Here is an 18,868-nt window from a genome sequence, read left to right as displayed (position 1 = left end):
CACTGGCAGCTCTGTCCCCTCCAGGGGTATGGAACACTCCCAACAGGGGAGCACATCCTGCCAAAGGAAAATGTGCCCAGGCAAAGCTGCAGAAGCAGGAACTTCCTGCTTCTTTGGAGGCTGCTGACCCAGCCCCCTTAATTAACCTCTTGCTGTCCCTAAGCTGCAGATATTACAATATACAATAACAGAGCATTAGGACAAATCAAAGACAGCACATACATGAATACATATAATAAACATCGCATGACAATATACATTAATGACCACATACAGGGGAGTAGAGAGGGAGCAACCAAGGGTCTCCACCACCTCCTTACTTCCTCATGACACAAACACATTTTTTGTCTGCTAGGGACCTCTGGGAAAATGTATTAAAAAAATAATATAACTAGAACAGCTATATTTAAAAATAAACTAAAGCCAAAAATGCATCAAAAGGGTAAAAAAACCCCTAAAAACTAAAACACTTTTTAGTGTGTTTACTATCTCCTTTATTGAATGAAAGACAACATTAGCCAATGTGATAAACTTAGGTCATCTAGTCTAAAGGTGCATTTACACCAATAAACGACTGTTTTATACAAGCTGATCAGCAGTCGTTTAATAGCCAGTCTAAACAAGCCAGGATAAATTCTATGTGCCCAGAACCCCTAACAACCACCCTTCATCCTGGTACTGAAAAGTGATGATATATTTGTCAAGTATATTCACCCTTCCCGATGCCCTCAGTTTGTCTCCCGCTGCATCCTTCGCTCAGATTTCCGTTCCAGTTCCCCTTGTTAGGGACGTCGGAACGCACTAAATATAAATAATAGGAAGTGCGTTCGCCGCCCGGGGTCCACCGTGCAGTAGATGTAACAACCGCTGCTGAGTAATGGCAGACTCGCTATACGGCGGTATACTGCGCTCGGGTTAAACGTCACCCGAGGTACGCAGAGCGGACTCGGTTAAACTCACAGAGGCGCTTTAGTACAAATAAAGCATTAACGCCGAGCCTGTTAGCTTCACAGGTCTCTGCTGGCGTGCACACACGGTATATGGTCACAGGACACGGCCCAAGGCAGAGGTCGGTGTCCAACTTGACCTACCGTGCGTGCAGCGTCGCTACCGCGGATGCCAGTAAGTGCTGCTAACTGCAGCGCGGCGGTAACTACTGCCGCTGTACAACAGTGCCGTGAGGCATCACACTATCGGACCCTAGTGTAGCGGTGCGGTATGCACTGTGGCGTATGGCTTGCCACTGACTGGCGCTGACTAAAAGTCTAATTCCCTATCCACATGCGTAATATCAGAGGGAAGGGGTTTTATAATGAGTCAGTCACCAGAATCTATACTAGTGCATGGCCAAGCGGCCATGCGGGCCTTTTATAGCCATGGGCTTCCGGGACCTTCCAGACCTCTTAGATGGGCCAATCAGATCAGGACAAGGACCTGAGCATGTGACCCCCGATCTCCACTGGGAGATCGTCTCGTGGGCATGTCCATTAGCGCGGCAAGAGGACTTAGCCTCTGGAATGGTTTCCTGCAAAGCAGGTTGCGCTACCATTGCTGATCCAGAGGTGGCAGCAACATCCAGACCCAGAGAGCTGGTCTGAGCAGGGCGCCTGGATCACTGAGATTACTGTGCAAGTCCCTGAGCGGTCAGAAAGGAATGGGAGACCACTGGATGTATGGCTCTGGATTCCTGCTGTGCAGCTGCAGGAATCCGACGCCTAACACCCCTGCACATATATGTTGGCCATGATAAGGGAGTGGTAAGTTATATGTCTGAACCACTACTCCACAGCACAGTCGATAAGGGAACAGCATGGTTCAGATTAACTTCTGCTCTCCCCAGGCCATTATGACCACCACTTTTGATGTAGGAGGACAAGAGTGTTTGTGAAGAAGGAAGAAAACGGAGGTCACCAGGTAGTGGGATTATACATGACAAATTAATTGTCACTTTTCAGCACATGGCCAGAGGATTACTTTAACATACAGATGGGTCAGTTCCAGAAGAGTAAAACCACTTTTGGCAAACAGCTCAAGGCATTAGCACATAGCTTATAGTTTTATGTTCCTGTGGCGCCCCTGAGGGTTCAGTCGCCACAGAGGTACTGCATCTCCTCCTGAGGTGTAGTATCCCACTCTCCAGGTAAGATGGAACACCTGACCAGCCTCCAACACCTACATCCCACACAAACATAGTAGTGTAGCAGAGCAGCCTTCATAGCTCCCTGCTTGGAACACGAAGAGTGCTGGGAGGTGGGAGAATATTAGGAAAGGTCAGTTGGTGAAAGAAGATCCCCAGAGAGGGATGGAGTGAAGGAAGTGCTGCAGCAGACTTATGTGACCTGGAGCTGCTGGCACAGGAAAGGGCAATAGAAAGCCTGATTCTTCAGAAGGCAGATAGTTTAGTACGGAACGTAAGGAGAAGAGAACTAAGGACTAGGGTCAAAGCAGAAGTTGAACCCTTCCTCAAGTTTCGGAGCGCATGGCCGGGGTCCTGTCCCCGAGGCTGTTTGTGAAACTAATGTTCCAGCAGCAGACACCGGAGGAATAGGAGCTGTGACCACTCTATTCCCACAAAAGACTCGAGGACACGGTGGCAACCTATGTGTGAGCCGGAACATGATGGATGGAGTCCCCGAAGCAGGCTAAAGTCACTTGTCATGCAAGTAGAGTTCCAAGGAACATCTGAGAATTGGAACTTGGGTTTAACACACAACTACAAGTACTTCAGTATAAGCGCTAGAAAGGAGACGTTCAGAACAGGCACACGAAAGGGAGAGCTGGAAAGGTTAATTCCGTCTGCCTGGGAGTTGGCTGAGCCCCTGATCTGGAGACCGCGGTATTGAAGCGGGCACCTGTCTGTGCCAAGAACGTGAGTAAAAGAACTGAAACTGTATTCTTCTGTCTCATTGCCTTCTTCCTGCGCCAACCCACTCAGCACTGCTACATCTCTGTGCCTAATACTGCACCATCTACTTCTCCTCACTATCTCATTTGCCAACCTCATCTACTCTGCCCTGGGACTACAGCCCTACCTGTGGAGGGCTACAACATCATTGCTGCACCACACCATCTGTCCCAGAGAAGCAACCCTGCAGCGCTGGTCAAACTAACCAGAAACCACAGGTGGTGTCACGAATCATCTCAAGAACTTTATCCCCATCACTCTACCCCTTTTACATTGACCGCCTGAGGCCACGGACCGGGTCACTGCCACTGTGACATCTCCCATTGAAATCAACGGGCCCGACACCGAGTACCCCACGGCCTCCGGGGGCGAGTCAATTTTGGCATCATGAACCGGATGACGAAGCCGGGTACCACCGGGTCCTGTGTGCTGAAGATTTATTGGACTTAAAATTGCTGAAAATGTGCAAAATAACCAAAATGATAGACTGTAAAATGGACTCTCAAAATGGCCACCGGCGCAGTGAAGAAGGGCGTGACAACATGGGTAGCCCTAAGAAAAGAGCGCGAAGTGTCCTGGGCCTCCCCTGCCTGAACTTCTATGCAACAGCAACATGGCCCACCCCCAGAGGGGTTCGTATAATGGCTTGGTATGGAGGCAGGGGGAGAAGGCGCTGCCCCAAGAAGGAGGAGCGAAGCCCTGTGGCGGGAAAGGAGCCCAGGAAGGAGAGAGAACACCAGGATGCCATGTTGGAAGAAGGACGGAGGCCTGAACACCGCGAGGAAGCTGAGCTTGTCTTCCCCGGCGTACTAGTCAAAGGCTCCAACCCTGCTTCCACGATGGACCGCCAGCAGTTGGAGGAAGAAATTGCCCTGCTGAACCGCAGTCTGCGGCTGAAGCAGTAGGCTCTGCAGGCCTTGGATCGGCAGCGCACCCGGGAGGGGCCTGCAGAAACAGTACCTCCACCACCGGTACCCGCCGCCGCTGCACCAGTTCTCCCCCAGGCAGCACCTGTGGAACCCGCGGCCGCTGCGATGCCATCGGCAGTCCCTGTCACGACCTCCACGCTGCTACCACTGCTGTGCGCTGCCTGCCAGGAGGAGTTATCCGAGGACCCGGGAGCTGCATGTGAGGCAGAGACTGTGATCTTGCCTGGACCCGGCGTGGCCATACAGGTCCCATCGGATGCCTCAGCAGTTCCTGAACCAGCTCCAGCAACCACTGCTGCCACCGGCTGCCGTCCAGTGCCTGCACCGGAGCCAGAACACCGTCAGGAAGTGCCAGGCATGACCGCCGCCCCTGCAGCTTGGGAGACCTCCGAGTTCCCGTCCGCTCCAACGTCCGGGCAGATTGTGCTATACCTAGTCTGGGACCGGGATACTAGTCCCTGGGGGGATACACCTAAACCCCTGGCAGTGGTGCTCCTGTCCACTGTGGGCAGAGGCCGGTCCCAAGAGGTGACGGAGGAAGAGCCTTACTACCAGCAGACTATCCGCCAGCTGGCAACAGAGCAGCGGGAGCAACGAAGACTGGCATTGCTGGGCCCTGACATGGACCGGAAAGAAAAGGCCTGTGCCGGGCACTACGGTCCCCAGGACTCGGCAGGGTGGGGTCAGGTCCTGAACTTCAACCTGGAAAGGGGGTGCGGTTTCATCGCGGACCCCCAACAGATCTCCGACCTCTTTGTCAGCTGGAGGGATGTAGAGTCCCACCTCCGGAGGGGACACCCCGCTTGTGATCTGTACCCGGGAGACTACGTCACCTTCACCCATCATGAGGGGCTCCGCGGCTGGTATGCCCTGAATGTGCGCCGCATCCCGGAGGAGTTTATAGCAGCCTACAAAAAGGACAAATCCTATGTTCCTCCGGCAGAGGTACCTCCCACTGTAGTAATTGTACCTACCAAGGCAAAACAGGCCACATCCACCAAAGTACAACATCCCCTGGTACAAGTTGCTACCCCTGCTGTACCACAGGCAGCAGTACCACCAGCTGTCAGGCTAAAAACCAGAACAGCTACCGCACCATCAACAGCTGCTGAGCTACCACCACAGGCAGCCATCCCCAAAGCCCAACAGGAGGACTATGGACAATATATTAAGCCAGCAGGACGCGGACATCCTGAAAGTCTTCCCTGGAAGCAAAAGAAATCTGCTTCTACCACCCCTAGAGGAGACCATCACTAGAACATTTACCAGCAACTGAACTGTTACCCAGGAGGGTATTGGCATCGTTGTGCCTCAAAGTTTGCTTTTGTTTTCTTGCTGTTTTCTTCAGTTTTGCCTCAGTTTGGCATTTGTTTCCCTAAAATCAGAACTGCAGTGATCATGAACTGGGAGTGATTCACAAACTTTCCTGTAAATAGTTTGTGCCTCTTAAGGTGCTCTCTCTTGGTTTTACACAAGCCTTCTTCAAACAAGGACTACCTCAGACCTGGAGTTCTGCTCCAACCCCAAGGACACTGCAAGAAATCCCGGCTGGGAGCGATGTCCAGCCCTTGCAAGAATTACTGTTGTCTTACTGTGAAGTATTTTATAATGTGCCTTTTGAAAATGTTGGTAGCAATGTTTAGTTATCTGATTAGGAGTGAAAATCTTGCAGAATCTAGCTTAGGAGCAATGTTTAATAACAATGTGAAGTTTTGAATAAAGATTTGAACCAGGGGGTGAACCTAGAGCAATGGTTGTCACCTATAGTTCTAAAAGAATAGGAGTAATAGTAGAATGTGAAAAATGTGCTGAAGTAAAGATGGCAATACTTGATCTAGCAGTGAACTTCTTAGTAACGGCTACTGCCAATAGCACTTTATTCTGTAAACTTGTTATGCAACGTTCAAGCTTTAGTCCTCTCCTTAAGAGAAGCTGTATGTTACGTTGTTAATCTAAAAAGAAAATTTTGTATGTTCTAATAACATCTTAATTAATTTGTTTACAACCCGCGGACGTGCTGCGGTTAACGGAGGGGGTATGCGGTGCCCCTGAGGGTTCAGTCGCCACAGAAGTATTGCACCTCCTCCTGAGGTGTAGTATCCCACTCTCCAGATAAGATGAAACACCTGACCAGCCTCCAACACCTGCATCCCACACAAACACAGTAGTGTAGCAGAGCAACCTTCATGGCTACCTGCTTGGAACACGAAGAGTGCTGGGAGGTGGGTGGAGCTTAGACTGAACAAGAGAGCAGGAGAATATTAGGAAAGGTCAGTTGGTGAGAGAAGATCTCCAGAGAGGGATGGAGTGAAGGAAGTGCTGCAGCAGACTCCTGTGACCTGGAGCTGCTGGCACAGGAAAGGGCAATAGAAAGCCTGATTCTTCAGAAGGAAGATAGTTTAGTACGGAATGTAAGGAGAAGAGAACTAAGGACTAGGGTCAGAGCAGAACCCTTCCTCAAGTTCGGACTGCATGGCCGGGGTGCGGTCCCCGAGGCTGTTTGTGAAACTAATGTTCCAGCAGCAGACACCGGAGGAATAGGAGCTGTGACCACTCTATTCCCGCAAAAGACTCGAAGACACGGTGGCAACCTATGTGTGAGCCGGGACATGACGGATGGAGTCCCCAAAGCAGGCTACAGTCACTTGTCATGCGAGTAGAGTTCCAAGGAACATCTGAGAGGAGGAACTTGGGTTTAACACACAACTACAAGTACTTCAGTATAAGCGCTAGAAAGGAGACGTTCAGAACAGGCACATGAAAGGGAGAGCTGGAAAGGTTAATTCCGTCTGCCTGGGAGTTGGCTGAGCCCCTGATCTGGAGACCACGGCATTGAAGTGGGCACCTGTCTGTGCCAAGAACATGAGTAAAAGAACTGGAACTGTATTCTTCTGTCTCATTGCCTTCTTCCTGCGCCAACCCACTCAGCACTGCTACATCTCTGTGCCTAATACTGCACCATCTACTTCTCCTCACTATCTCCTCATTTGCCAACCTCATCTACTCTGCCCTGGGACTACAGCCCTACCTGCGGAGGGCTACAACATCATTGCTGCACCACACCATCTGTCCAAGAGAAGCAACCCTGCAGCGCTGGTCAAACTGACCAGAAACCACAGGTAGCGTCACAAATCATCTCAACAACTTTATCCCCATCACTCTACCCCTTTTACATTGACCGCCTGAGGCCACGGTCCGGGTCACTGCCACTGTGACATCTCCCATTGAAATCAACAGGCCTGGCACCGAGTACCCTACGGCCTCTGGGGGTGAGTCATTCCTCTACTTTTGACGTCAATTTTCTATGTTCTAAATACAAAAAGTAAAGTAAAATCCTTGAGTCAAATGTGGTGGCTTGAAGTTAGTCTAATAGTGTAAAGCTGGGGCCACTCAGTGACCTTGGCCGCAACAACTCTCGCGCAGCCAAAGTTTACTAGTTCTTGCAACTAAATTCCAGCATAATACAAGCAAGTGAAGTCACATTAGGACCCTGAGGGTACTGCGACCATGATAAGAAGTCATAAAAAGTGCACCCATGTCAACGTCATTCTCATATATTGTGCTGCGACGAAGCAATGACTCTTGGTGAACTTTGGCCATGTGACTTGTTTTACGCTCAATGTCGCCGTGTAGCCCCTGGGTCAATATGGCCACTCTTATAGAATAATTATTCGCTATTTTCTGTAAGCTATATTAGCCTTTTTGTCTTCATCTGTTGAATCTTTTGTATTTTTTCCAGGGGGTAGGAGTATGTGACATGACGTATGCTCACTTCTCACAGCGTGCATTATCCTAACAAGAGAGACTGGTATTTTATGAGTGAGGGATTATCCTTGTCCCAGACTGAGGGTGAGGCTGCAATGATCAGCATTTTCTGCTCAGTACAATAGCGCGCCTGTCACTCCACAAAGTGAAGTGAGTTGTTTATTTGACATTTATGGGCGTGTTTTTAGATGGAAACTTGGTTCTACCAAACAGGTGGTGGATCCACTCTTCCCAGTCTACATTCTATAACAGTATTAATCAATATTAACCTATGCAATGCTGAAAGGATTTTTTTCTATGCAGTTTAACTGATTTTAAGCTTTTCTAAGATAAAAAAATATACAAGAATTATTTTTTTTATTTTAAAAAGTATATACTTAGGCTAGGCTATATACTGTACATGCTACACGGTTGTATGCAGCTACCATAGAATTAAAAAAGGTTGTGCAAACTGAGCCTTAGGACTCATTCACACATCTAATTTTTCCACTTTGGGCTCATACTCACATGCGAGAAACTCGGACGAGTCTCGCACGTCAATACCCAACACTGCCGCCGGCACTCGGATCGGAGTGTTCAGCTGCATGTAGTTCTATGCAGCTGGACACTCCGATCCGAGTGCCGGCGGCGGTGCCGGGTATTGACGTGTGAGTCTCGTCCAAGTTTCTCGCATGTGAGTATGAGCCTTTATGAGAAAAATGGACTTATTGTTCTGAGTTTAATAAGAGTGTCATTCTCATACGAGAGAATCGGGCTGAATATGCTAATGTCATTCCCAATTTTGGCTTACAAATATTGACATAAAAAAATTACCAAATATTGAAGCTGTGAACGTGGCCTTAGAGCTTCTTTTATGTCAGAAAAATGAAATGAAAATGAAAAGTTTACTGTAGCTTGAGCTCCATAGAAGACTGAGATTTTCACTGTATACTGCAATTCTTTGATATTGCTGCATACAGTATAAGGGCTCATTTACGAGAAAAAAAACGGTCCGATTTCCAGACCAAAAAAATGGGAGAGTGCTATGCGAGTGTCATGTGATTTCCGGAGCATCTGTATGACATGCTTATGCAATCTGTATGCAATGCGATTTTAACATAAGCTTTTCCATACAGCAGTTCTATGTAAAAACTCATGGTAAAATAGCATTGTAAAAAAAACTGTACACATCGTTTAACAACCAAATAATCCTATATATATATACATATATATATATACACTCACTGGCCACTTTATTAGGTACACCATGCTAGTAAGGGGTTGGACCCCCTTTTGCCTTCAGAACTGCCTCAATTCTTCGTGGCAGAGATTCAACAAGATGCTGGAAGCATTCCTCAGAGATTTTGGACCATATTGACATGATGGCATCACACAGTTGGCGCAGATTTGTCGGCTGCACATCCCTGATGCGAATCTCCCGTTCCACCACATCCCAAAGATGCTCTATTGGATTGAGATCTGGTGACTGAGGAGGCCATTTGAGTACAGTAAACTCATTGTCATGTTCAAGAAACCAATCTGAGATGATTCGAGCTTTATGACATGGCGCATTATCCTGCTGAAAGTAGCCATCAGATGTTGGGTACATTGTGGTCATAAAGGGATGGACATGGTCAGCAACAATACTCAGGTAGGCTGTGGCGTTGCAACGATGCTCAATTGGTACCAAGGGGCCCAAAGAGTGCCCAGAAAAAATTCCCCACACCATGACACCACCACCACCAGCCTGAACCGTTGATACAAGGCAGGATGGATCCATGCTTTCATGTTGTTTACGCCAAATTCTGACCCTACCATCCGAATGTCGCAGCAGAAATCGAGACTCATCAGACCAGGCAATGTTTTTCCAATCTTCTACTGTCCAATTTCGATGAGCTTGTGCAAATTGTAGCCTCAGTTTCCTGTTCTTAGCTGAGAGGAGTGGTACCCAGTGTGGTCTTCTGCTGCTGTAGCCCATCTGCCTCAAAGTTCGACGCACTGTGCGTTCAGAGATGCTCTTCTGCCTACCTTGGTTGTAACGGGTGGCAATTTGAGTCACTGTTGCCTTTCTATCAGCTCGAACCAGTCTGCCCATTCTCCTCTGACCTCTGGCATCAACATGGCATTTCCGGCCACAGAACTGCCGCTCACTGGATTTTTTTTCTTTTTCGGACCATTCTCTGTAAACCCTAGAGATGGTTGTGCGTGAAAATCCCAGTAGATCAGCAGTTTCTGAAATTCTCAGACCAGCCCTTCTGGCACCAACAACCATGCCACGTTCAAAGGCACTCAAATCACCTTTCTTCCCCATACTGATGCTCGGTTTGAACTGCAGGAGATTGTCTTGACCATGTCTACATGCCTAAATGCACTGAGTTGCCGCCATGTGATTGGCTGATTAGAAATTAAGTCTTAACACACAGTTGGACAGGTGTACCTAATAAAGTGGCCAGTGAGTGTATATATATATATATATATATATATATATATATACATACATATAATACTAGCTGATGAACCCGGCGCTGCCCGGGTATAGTAACTAACTGTGGTTAGTTATAGCAAATTATAATTATCCTCCATCCCATAGTCCCGTGCCAATATACCCATCATACATATCCACGTTCCCATAGTCCCATGCCCATATACCCATCATACATATTCTCCATCCCATAGTCCCATGCCCATATACCCATCATACATATTCGCCATCCCATAGTCTAGTGCCCATATACCCATCACACATCCTTCATCTCATAGTCCCATGCCCATATACCCATCATACATATCCTCCATCCCATAGTCCCGTGCCCATATACCCATCACACATCCTCCATCCCATAGTCCCGTGCCCATATACCCGTCATACATATCCTCCATCCCATAGTTCAGTGCCTATATACCCATCACACATCCTCCATCCCATAGTCAACCATTATGACATCATAATGAGCAGCGGGGCTTGCAACCTATGACATCAGCGTCGCCATGGCAACCATTATGACATCATAATGAGGGGCGGGGCTTGATACACACACTTTTTCCCCATTATGTAGATAGGGGCAAAATTGTTTGGTGAATTGGAATGCGCAGGGTTAAAATTTTGCCTCACAACATAGCCTAGGACACTCTCGGGGGCCAGACGTGTGACTGTGCCAAATTTTGTGGCTGTAGCTGCGACGGTGCGGATGCCAATCCCGGACACACACACACACACACATACATACATACATACCCACATTGAGCTTTATATATTAGATGTATATATCTATCTATCTATAGATAGATAGCGTAAAAGCCGGCAGGTACAGTATAGAATAGGTTAGTATATAATAGATAGAATAGATATATACACGTAGATATATACAAGTAAAATAGGTGTGTGTATATAAAGTATATATACCGTATTTTTCAGACCATAAGACGCACTTTTTTCCGCCAAAATTTTGGGGGAAAGTGGGGGGGTGCGTCTTATGGTCACAATATACTTACTTGTGACCATGGCTGGTGGCTGATGCGGCGCATGCTCAGGTTCAGATCTCATCTCGAGATCTCGGGACGAGATCTCGTTGCCGAGATTTGAATCTCGTCTCCCTAGATCTCGGGACGAGATCTGAACCTGAGCATGCGCCGTCCCCGGATCGGTGGCCATCTTCCCGGCGTCCATGTTCCCGGAGGCCACCGCAACATGGCGGCAGCCAGCAATGGATATGTGGGGGCCTCCGGGCTTTGAGGAAATGCCGGCGGAGCTGCTGCTCCTGCATCGGAGCCGCCGCCCCTGCACCGGAGCACAGCCCGCAGCCACCACACCACAGAGCCCACCTGCCCCAGCCCAGCACAGATGCCCTAGCACAGCCCAGCTGCCCCAGCCCAGCACAACTGCCCAAGCACAGCCCACCTGCCACAGCCCAGCTGCCCCAGCCCAGCACAGCTGCCCCAGCACAGCCCACCTGTCCCAGCACAGCCCACCTGCCCCAGCACAGCCCACCTGCCCCAGCACAGCCCAGCTGCCCCAGCCCACCTAGCCCAGCTGTCCCAGCACAGCACAGCCCAGCTGCCACCGCACAACCAACCTGCCCCAGCACAGCCCACCTGCCACAGCACAGAGCTGCCACCACCGCACTAGCCTGGACCACTGAATGACCCCTGTGACCACTCCTCCACATGTGCCGGATCCCTTCCCAGGTAAGCTGAATTCGGACTGTAAGACAGACCCCCATTTGACACATTATTTTTTTTTTTTCCCAGTTTTCCTTCTGAAAATTTGGGGTGCGTCTTATAGTCCGAAAAATACGGTATATATGTCATTAACACACATATTTATATATTTATATTTCATAGAGATATAAATAACAGGATAAGTGATAATTCAATTCTCAGCATCTGTAAAATCAGTACAGAACCGGACAGGATATGAGACCATAGCATATCAGTAAGATTTATATATGTCCCTGACTAATAATGTTAGTAGTGTGTGTGTGTGTGTAAAATTTTGGAGCTGTAGGTGTTAAAGGATTAATTCATGGAAAAAACTGGCATGGGCTCCCGCGCAATTTTCTCCGTCAGAGAGGGAAAGCCAGTGAGTGAGGGCAGATATTAATAGCCTAGGGAGGGACCATTGTTTTTGGGCCCCTCTGGCTAACAAATCTGCCCCCCAGCCACCCAAGGAAAGGCGCATCTGTAAATGCAACAATATCCCATACCTGTCCGCCATACAGTCATGTCCCACGCTGCAATCCATCTCAAGGGGTTAAATAGTTTACAACCGGGAGCGGAGCTAATGCCACCGGCCCGGCTGTAAACCATGGAGGAATGAAGGAAATGCTGCCTGTGCAGCCTCCCCTCCTGACTGGAGATGAACTCATTAGTGTGGGAAAGTTTCTGAACACTTTCCCACGCTGTCAGTTCACCGTGGGTCAGGCAGGGAGTCTGCGCAGCCTCAGTGACTACCGCTGATGTCACGTGCTTGCTGTCAATAAATTATTGGGGGACCCCACGCCATTTTGTTCCTTGAAATAATCATTTATTAATTAAATACATGTCCATAATTTTGAGCCAACACTATGCTATTTGTATTTGTGACGGAGTCAGCTTACGCTGAGTCATTTTCTTTAGAGTGGACCCTCTGGGTCGTGGCACCCACCCACTTAGGGCGAGCTGACCTTGTGAGGAACCACCCCCTATAAAAGGAGTGTCAGGGGCAAGACCAAGGGGGTGAGCCACCACAACACCAGGGAGCAGACGGCCGGCTCAGGTAGACACTAAGTACGAGTGTCTGACGACAAAGGACGTGCAGGAAACAAGACAAGACGTGAATTCAAGGTATCTTCATTAAGGCAAACTCAGGGTAACATCAGGTGCAAAATGTGACAACAGGCAAAACACAGCAAGGTGCGTGCTTGGCACACCAAGGTCCATGGCATGGTACGTGCCAGGTGGCACGCCTGGGTACAGGCAAGGGCTCAATGGCATCAGACTCCGGACATCTGGCAACGATCGACAGAATCAGGGCATCAGGATGCGGACATCAGCTCCGTACATCAGGCCGCAGTCATCAGGCTTACGATCTCTGGCAGCGATCGGCAGGTTCCGGGCATCCAGCAGGCAAAGCGGGGTTCAGGCAAGGAGGCACGACAGATCTCCAGACATGGTGTGTGTTAGGGAACACGCCAAGGTCCAAGGCAAGGTTCCAGGCAGGGTGCGTGCTAGGGGCACACCAGGGTCCAGGGCAAGGTGCAAGGCAAGATGCGTGTGTAGGGGACACGCCAGGTTCAAACTACAAGACATGGTGCGTGTGTAGGGGACACGCCAGGGTTCAAAGTTCAGTACGAGACATGGTGCGTGTAGGGACACGCCAGGGTTCAAGGTCCAAGGCAAGGTCCTGCGCGTGCCAAGGGACACGCCATGGTCAGGGTTCAAGGCAAGGTCCTGCACGTGCCAAGGAACACGCCAGGGTCAGGGTTCAAGGCAAGGTCCTGCGCGTGCCAAGGGACACGCCAGGATCAGGTTCAAGTCAGGGTGCGTGCTAAAAGACACGCCAGGGTTTAGGCAAGGGCCTGTGCATGCAAAAGGGCACAACAGGGTATAGGCTAGGGCCTGTGCGTGCAAGAGGGCACGACAGGGTACATGGCAGACCTGCGCGTACTTTTACAGAAGCACGGGGAGGTATGCCAAGGAGCAGGCTAGGGCCTGCGTGTGCTATTAGAGAAGCACGCAAAGCACAGTGCAGAGACAGCGTGGGTGGAAGGAAGCACAGAGAGCATGGCTGGGGCACTGGCTGGCTGGTCAGGCTGAGGCACAGACAGACGGGCAAGACTCCGGCGAACTCGGCTGGGACATAACAGGCGACACAGCTGTCACTGGCCGACGAGCACAGCTGAGGCACATGCAGGTGGGCACGGTTAGGGCCGGCATGGCTGAGGCACAGACAGGAGGCTAGGAAGGCCAGGCGCATGCAAAGGGCGCAAGAAGAAACAAGGCAAAGCAAGGCAAGAAACAAGGCAAAGCTAGACAAGGTACGGAGCAAGGAGCGGAACGTAGGCAGAAGCACAGAGCCGGGTTAGAGAGAGTAAAGGACTAGCAGCGGAGCGTAGGCCAAAGCCCAGAGCCGGGTCAAGGGAGAACCTTGAGACTAGCCATGAAATGTGCTAGAGAGAACGATAGGACAGAGTCTAGCAGCGGAGCGTAGGCCGAAGCCCAGAGCCGGGTCAAGGCAGAACCTTGAGACTAGATATGGAATGTGCAAGAGAGCACCATAAGACAGAGTACGGAAAACCAGGCAGAGACAGAGAACGTGGAAGTACTACAAGGCTCAGAATAGCAAAGGCCAGACATGGCGAAACAGGCAAGGCAGAGAACAAAGGAAGTACTTCAAGGCAAAGCATAGCAAGGACAAGACATGGCGAAAACAGGCAAAGGCAGAGAACATAGGAATTACTACAAGTCCAATGATAGCAGAGACAAAACATGGCACAAAAGACAACACAAGACATGGCACGAGACAAGAGACAGAGAGGCACGACAGGGCAGAGTGCAGGGGCACAGAATACAGGGAGCAACCGAGCAGACCAAGCAGCCATGCAGGGAAGCAACACGATACTCAGGCCCCGACCATAGGAAGGGGCGGTCTGATATAGCAACATAGCACCTGCACTTCTGGGTCAGGACCAGGGAAGGACTTCTGGTTCAAATCCTCCAGGATCATAGAGAGCATTGCTAGATAAGACTGGGCTGGACCATAGATAAGGTCACATGATCAGGGGCTCCAGAAACACTGAGAGGTTAGCTGGGTCATACAGTGCTGGAACATAGGAAAGGTCACATGATCAGGGGCAGGACCACATAGAGGATTGCTGCAGGCAGAGCAGAGACGGCTGGTCACACAGCAATGGCATGTAGCCATGAGTTAAAACACACATGCGCACTGGCAGGCAGCCATGAGATGAAGCGCGCATGCACACTGCTCCAGGCACCTTGCAGCACAACAGTCACGAGGTGAGTGTGCACACTGCTTCCAGGGATCTTGCAGCATAAGACATAACGGGCATGATAGTTCAGTGCACGTGCACACTGCTCCAGGCTTCATGCAGCATAACAGACATGGTGGGCATGACAGTATTTGTCACTAACATGTATATATATATATATTAGATTTATATTATATGTATATATATTAGATATATACAGTATGTGTATATATATTCTCTAAATATTTTATGTGTATATATATTCTATATATATTGTGTATATACTCGTGTATAAGCCGAGATTTTCAGCCCATTTTTTTGGGCTGAAAGTCCCCCTCTCGGCTTATACACGGGTCATATACCTGGGGATCGGCGGGGGAGGGGGAGCGGGGGTGTCAGAGATTATACTTACCTGTCCTGCCGCGGTCTCTGCAGCCTCGCTTCTCCACTGTCTCCTTTCCTGTCTTTGGCTCGCCCCCGAAGGCCGTGGGGTATTCGGTGCCGGGCCCGTTGATTACAATGCGAGATGTCACAGTGGCAGTGACCCGGTCCGTGGCCTCAGGCGGTCAGTGTAAAAGGGGTAGAGTGATGGGGATAAAGTTGTTGAAATGCTTCGTGACGCCACCTGTGGTTTCTGGTCAGTTTGACCAACACTGCAGGGTTGCTTCTCTGGGACAGATGGTGTGGTGCAGCAATGATGTTGAAGCTCCCCACAGGTGGAGCTGTAGTCCCTGGGCAGTGTAGATGAGGTTGGCAAGTGGGGAGATGGTGTAAAGAAGTAGATGTAGCAGAGCCGGGTGTAAGGCGCAAGAATAAGTGGATGACACAAGGGCATGTAGTTCCAAGGCTTTACTCACAGTCTGGTGCACACAGATGCCCGCTTCGGTGCCGTGTCCTCCAGGTCAGGGGCTCAGCCAACTCCCAGGCAAGGTAAAGTACACCTTTCCAGCACTCCTCCAACATGTGCCTTCTCTGAACGTCTCCACACTAGCGCCTAATCTGAAGTACTTGTAGTTGCGTATTAAACTCAAGTTCCTCCTTCTTGATGTTACTTAGAACTCTACTTGTACGGCAGACAGCTGTAGCCTGTGTCGGGGACTCCTTGCTATCATGTCCCGGCTCACCCACGTTGCTGTTGTGTCCCCAAGTCTTAGATTGGAATAAAGTGGTGACGACTTCTATTCCTCCGGTTTCTGCTGCAGGAACATCAGTATCCATACAACCTCAGGGACAGGACCCCAGCCATGCACTTCAAACTTGAGGAAGGGCTCTGCTCTGACCCTAGTCCTTAGTTCTCTTCTTCTCCTTACGTTCCGTACTAAACTATCTTTCTTCTGAAGAATCAGGCTTTCTATGGCTCTTTCCTGTGCCAGGAGCTCCAGGTCGCAGGAGTCTGCTGCAACACTTCCTTCACTCCATCCCTCTCAGGGGATCTTCTCTCACAGACTGACCTTTTCCTAATATTCTCCTGCTTTCTTGTGCAGTCTAAGCTCCACCCACCTCCCAGCACTCTTCATGTTCCAAGCATGGAGCTACAAAGGTTGCTCTGCACTCTACTGGTGTGCATGTGGGATGTGAGTGTTGGAGCGTGGTCAGGTGTCTCCACCTTACCTGGATAGTGGGGTACCACACCTCAGGAGGAGGTGCAATACCTCTGTGGCGACTGAACCCTCAGGGGCGCCACATCTTCAGCGGTCACGTGGTACCGCTCATTACACTCATGAATATGTGCATAAATGGTTAATTTAATGGCAATGTTACAAGTGGCAATGTCCTTGCTTGTAAGACATGATCTCTAGCACCAACCCCCTTGTGAAGTCTGCTTTTATAATTCAATTAGCATGACAGAGTGAAATATGCTGCCTTGTCATCATTAACACTTTCTGGTGTTTTAACAATAAGATTACTAAAATTATGAAAGCAAGTAATTTTGTGACATGAATAAAACTGAGTGGAAGTTTTTGTGATTAAATTACCGTAATTTTCATAGCAACAAAAGACTGCAATTCAGCTTAGTAGAAACTCGAAGTTTTTGAGAAGCTTTGAGTTTTTCTCAAGGAGTTTGGAGTTTCTGCACAAAAAGTCAACAAAAACGACTCAGTTTGAGCCCACTCTTTAAGGCTCGCTCACAAGAGCATATGAATCGGATGAGTGCAATGCAAGAAAACATTGCATTGCACTATGACCAGTGTTATTAAATAAGTCAATGCTCATCAGCAAGTTTTTAATCAGGTCTAATCTGACTGAGGAAAAAATTGCAGCATGTTGCGAGTGAATGCGAGAATCACATCGCAATCGCCAATGCAAGTCAAAAAAGATCAGACGGCACACGGGCCAAGTGTGTTTTATCCAATTTTAATGCACACATCTCAAATAAAACCCGACATTTCATCAGTTGAGTACAGTAAATTCACAGCCTGAACTGTCAGAAGAATATAATAAATAGGATAGATATATAGCTATAATAGACAGCATAGATGTATAGATAGATAGAATAGACTTCCTGATAATTAATGTTACAAGCCCCCTACATATAATAAACATGCACTCTTTAGTGCCTTTCATGTGGCACTAAAGCATGTTAAGCTTTTTTTGACCTAGTAAATAAATAAATAACAATAAACAATGACGTTGGGTTCCCTATATTTTTTAATAATCAGCCAAGGTAAAGCAAACATCAGTGGGGGGGCTTATATTATCAGGTCCCTGGCTATTGGGCTCTTCCCAGCCTAAAAATACAAGCCTGTAGCCACCCCAGGAGTGGTGTATCACATTAGATGCAACAATTCTAGCATTTCGCCCCTTCTCTTCCCGATTGCCCTGGTGCAGTGGCAGTCATGGTCATGGTAATGGTTTATGGTTTTGATGTCAGCTATGTTATGTCAGCTGGCAGGTTATCAAAATTAAGGGGGATCTCACTTTTTTTTAACTATTTATTTTTCTAATAGGTTAAATAAGGCTAAACACCCTTTAGTGCCAAATGAAAGGCACTAAAGGGTAGTAGATTATTATATGTAGGGGGCTTGTGAGAGTTCATAAGTAGCAGTTATGGCGCCCCTGAGGGTTCAGTCACCACAGAGGTACTGCACCTCCTCCTGAGGTGTGGTACCCCACCATCCAAGTAAGGTGGAGACACCTGACCGCACTCCAACACCTGCACCCCACACCACAAAGTAGTGTAGCAAAGCACCTTTGGCAGCTCCCTGCTTGGAGTATAGCATAGCACCCATTGGTGGCTCACTGCTTGGAACACGAAACGTGCTGGGTGGTGGGTGGAGTTTAGTTGACACAAAAGGGCGGGAAGAGTTGAGTTAGTCAGTCTTTCATTCAGTCAGAGAGTGAGGATGCAGACGGATGGAGTGTGAGACAGAGAAGATCCCCGGGAGAGGGATGGAAGAAGGAAGTGCTGCAGCAGGCCACAGTGATCTGGGTCTGCTGGCACAGGAAGGAGACAGAGAAAGGAAGCTGGATTCTCCATTGGGAAGAAGTATTAGCATGGAACGTAAGGAGAATAAGAGAACAAGGACCAGGGTTAGAGGAGAACCCTTTTCAAGTTCTAAGTGCAAGGCCGGGGCCCGATCCCCGAGGTTGTACGGATACTAATGGTCCCGCAGCAGTCACTGGAGGAATAGAAGTAGTGTCCACTTTATTCCCACCTGAGACTTGGGGGCACAACAGCAACATATTAGTGAGCCGGGACTTAGTAGCAAGGAGTCCCCAAAGCAGGCTACAGCTGTCTGTCTGTACTCTTGTACAGTAGAGTTCATAGGAACATCTGACAGGAGGCACTCCAGTGTAACTCAGTACTGAGAGTACTTCATTCT

At 48.9% G+C, this 18,868-nt stretch overlaps 1 protein-coding gene across 3 annotated transcripts in view; it reads left to right on the top strand.

Moving 5' to 3' along the window:
• The window catches only part of LOC141072876 (pituitary homeobox 3), a 194,499-nt gene that overhangs the window by 39,273 nt on the left and 136,358 nt on the right, over nucleotides 1-18,868 (top strand). For 2 of the 3 annotated variants that reach the window (XM_073560086.1, XM_073560084.1), the window contains exon 1: nucleotides 14,881-15,072. The exons of the other annotated variant lie outside the window; for it this stretch is intronic. The gene's annotated coding sequence lies outside the window, so the exon portion shown is untranslated. Of the gene's footprint in view, nucleotides 1-14,880; nucleotides 15,073-18,868 lie in introns of those variants that run through there. 3 annotated transcript variants of the gene reach the window in all.

The sequence above is a fragment of the Dendrobates tinctorius genome, unplaced genomic scaffold, assembly GCF_039654945.1.
Source record: "Dendrobates tinctorius isolate UK_male_01 unplaced genomic scaffold, ASM3965494v1 ptg000292l, whole genome shotgun sequence".
Lineage (NCBI taxonomy): Eukaryota > Metazoa > Chordata > Amphibia > Anura > Dendrobatidae > Dendrobates > Dendrobates tinctorius.
This window is presented reverse-complemented; position numbering and strand designations above follow the sequence as displayed.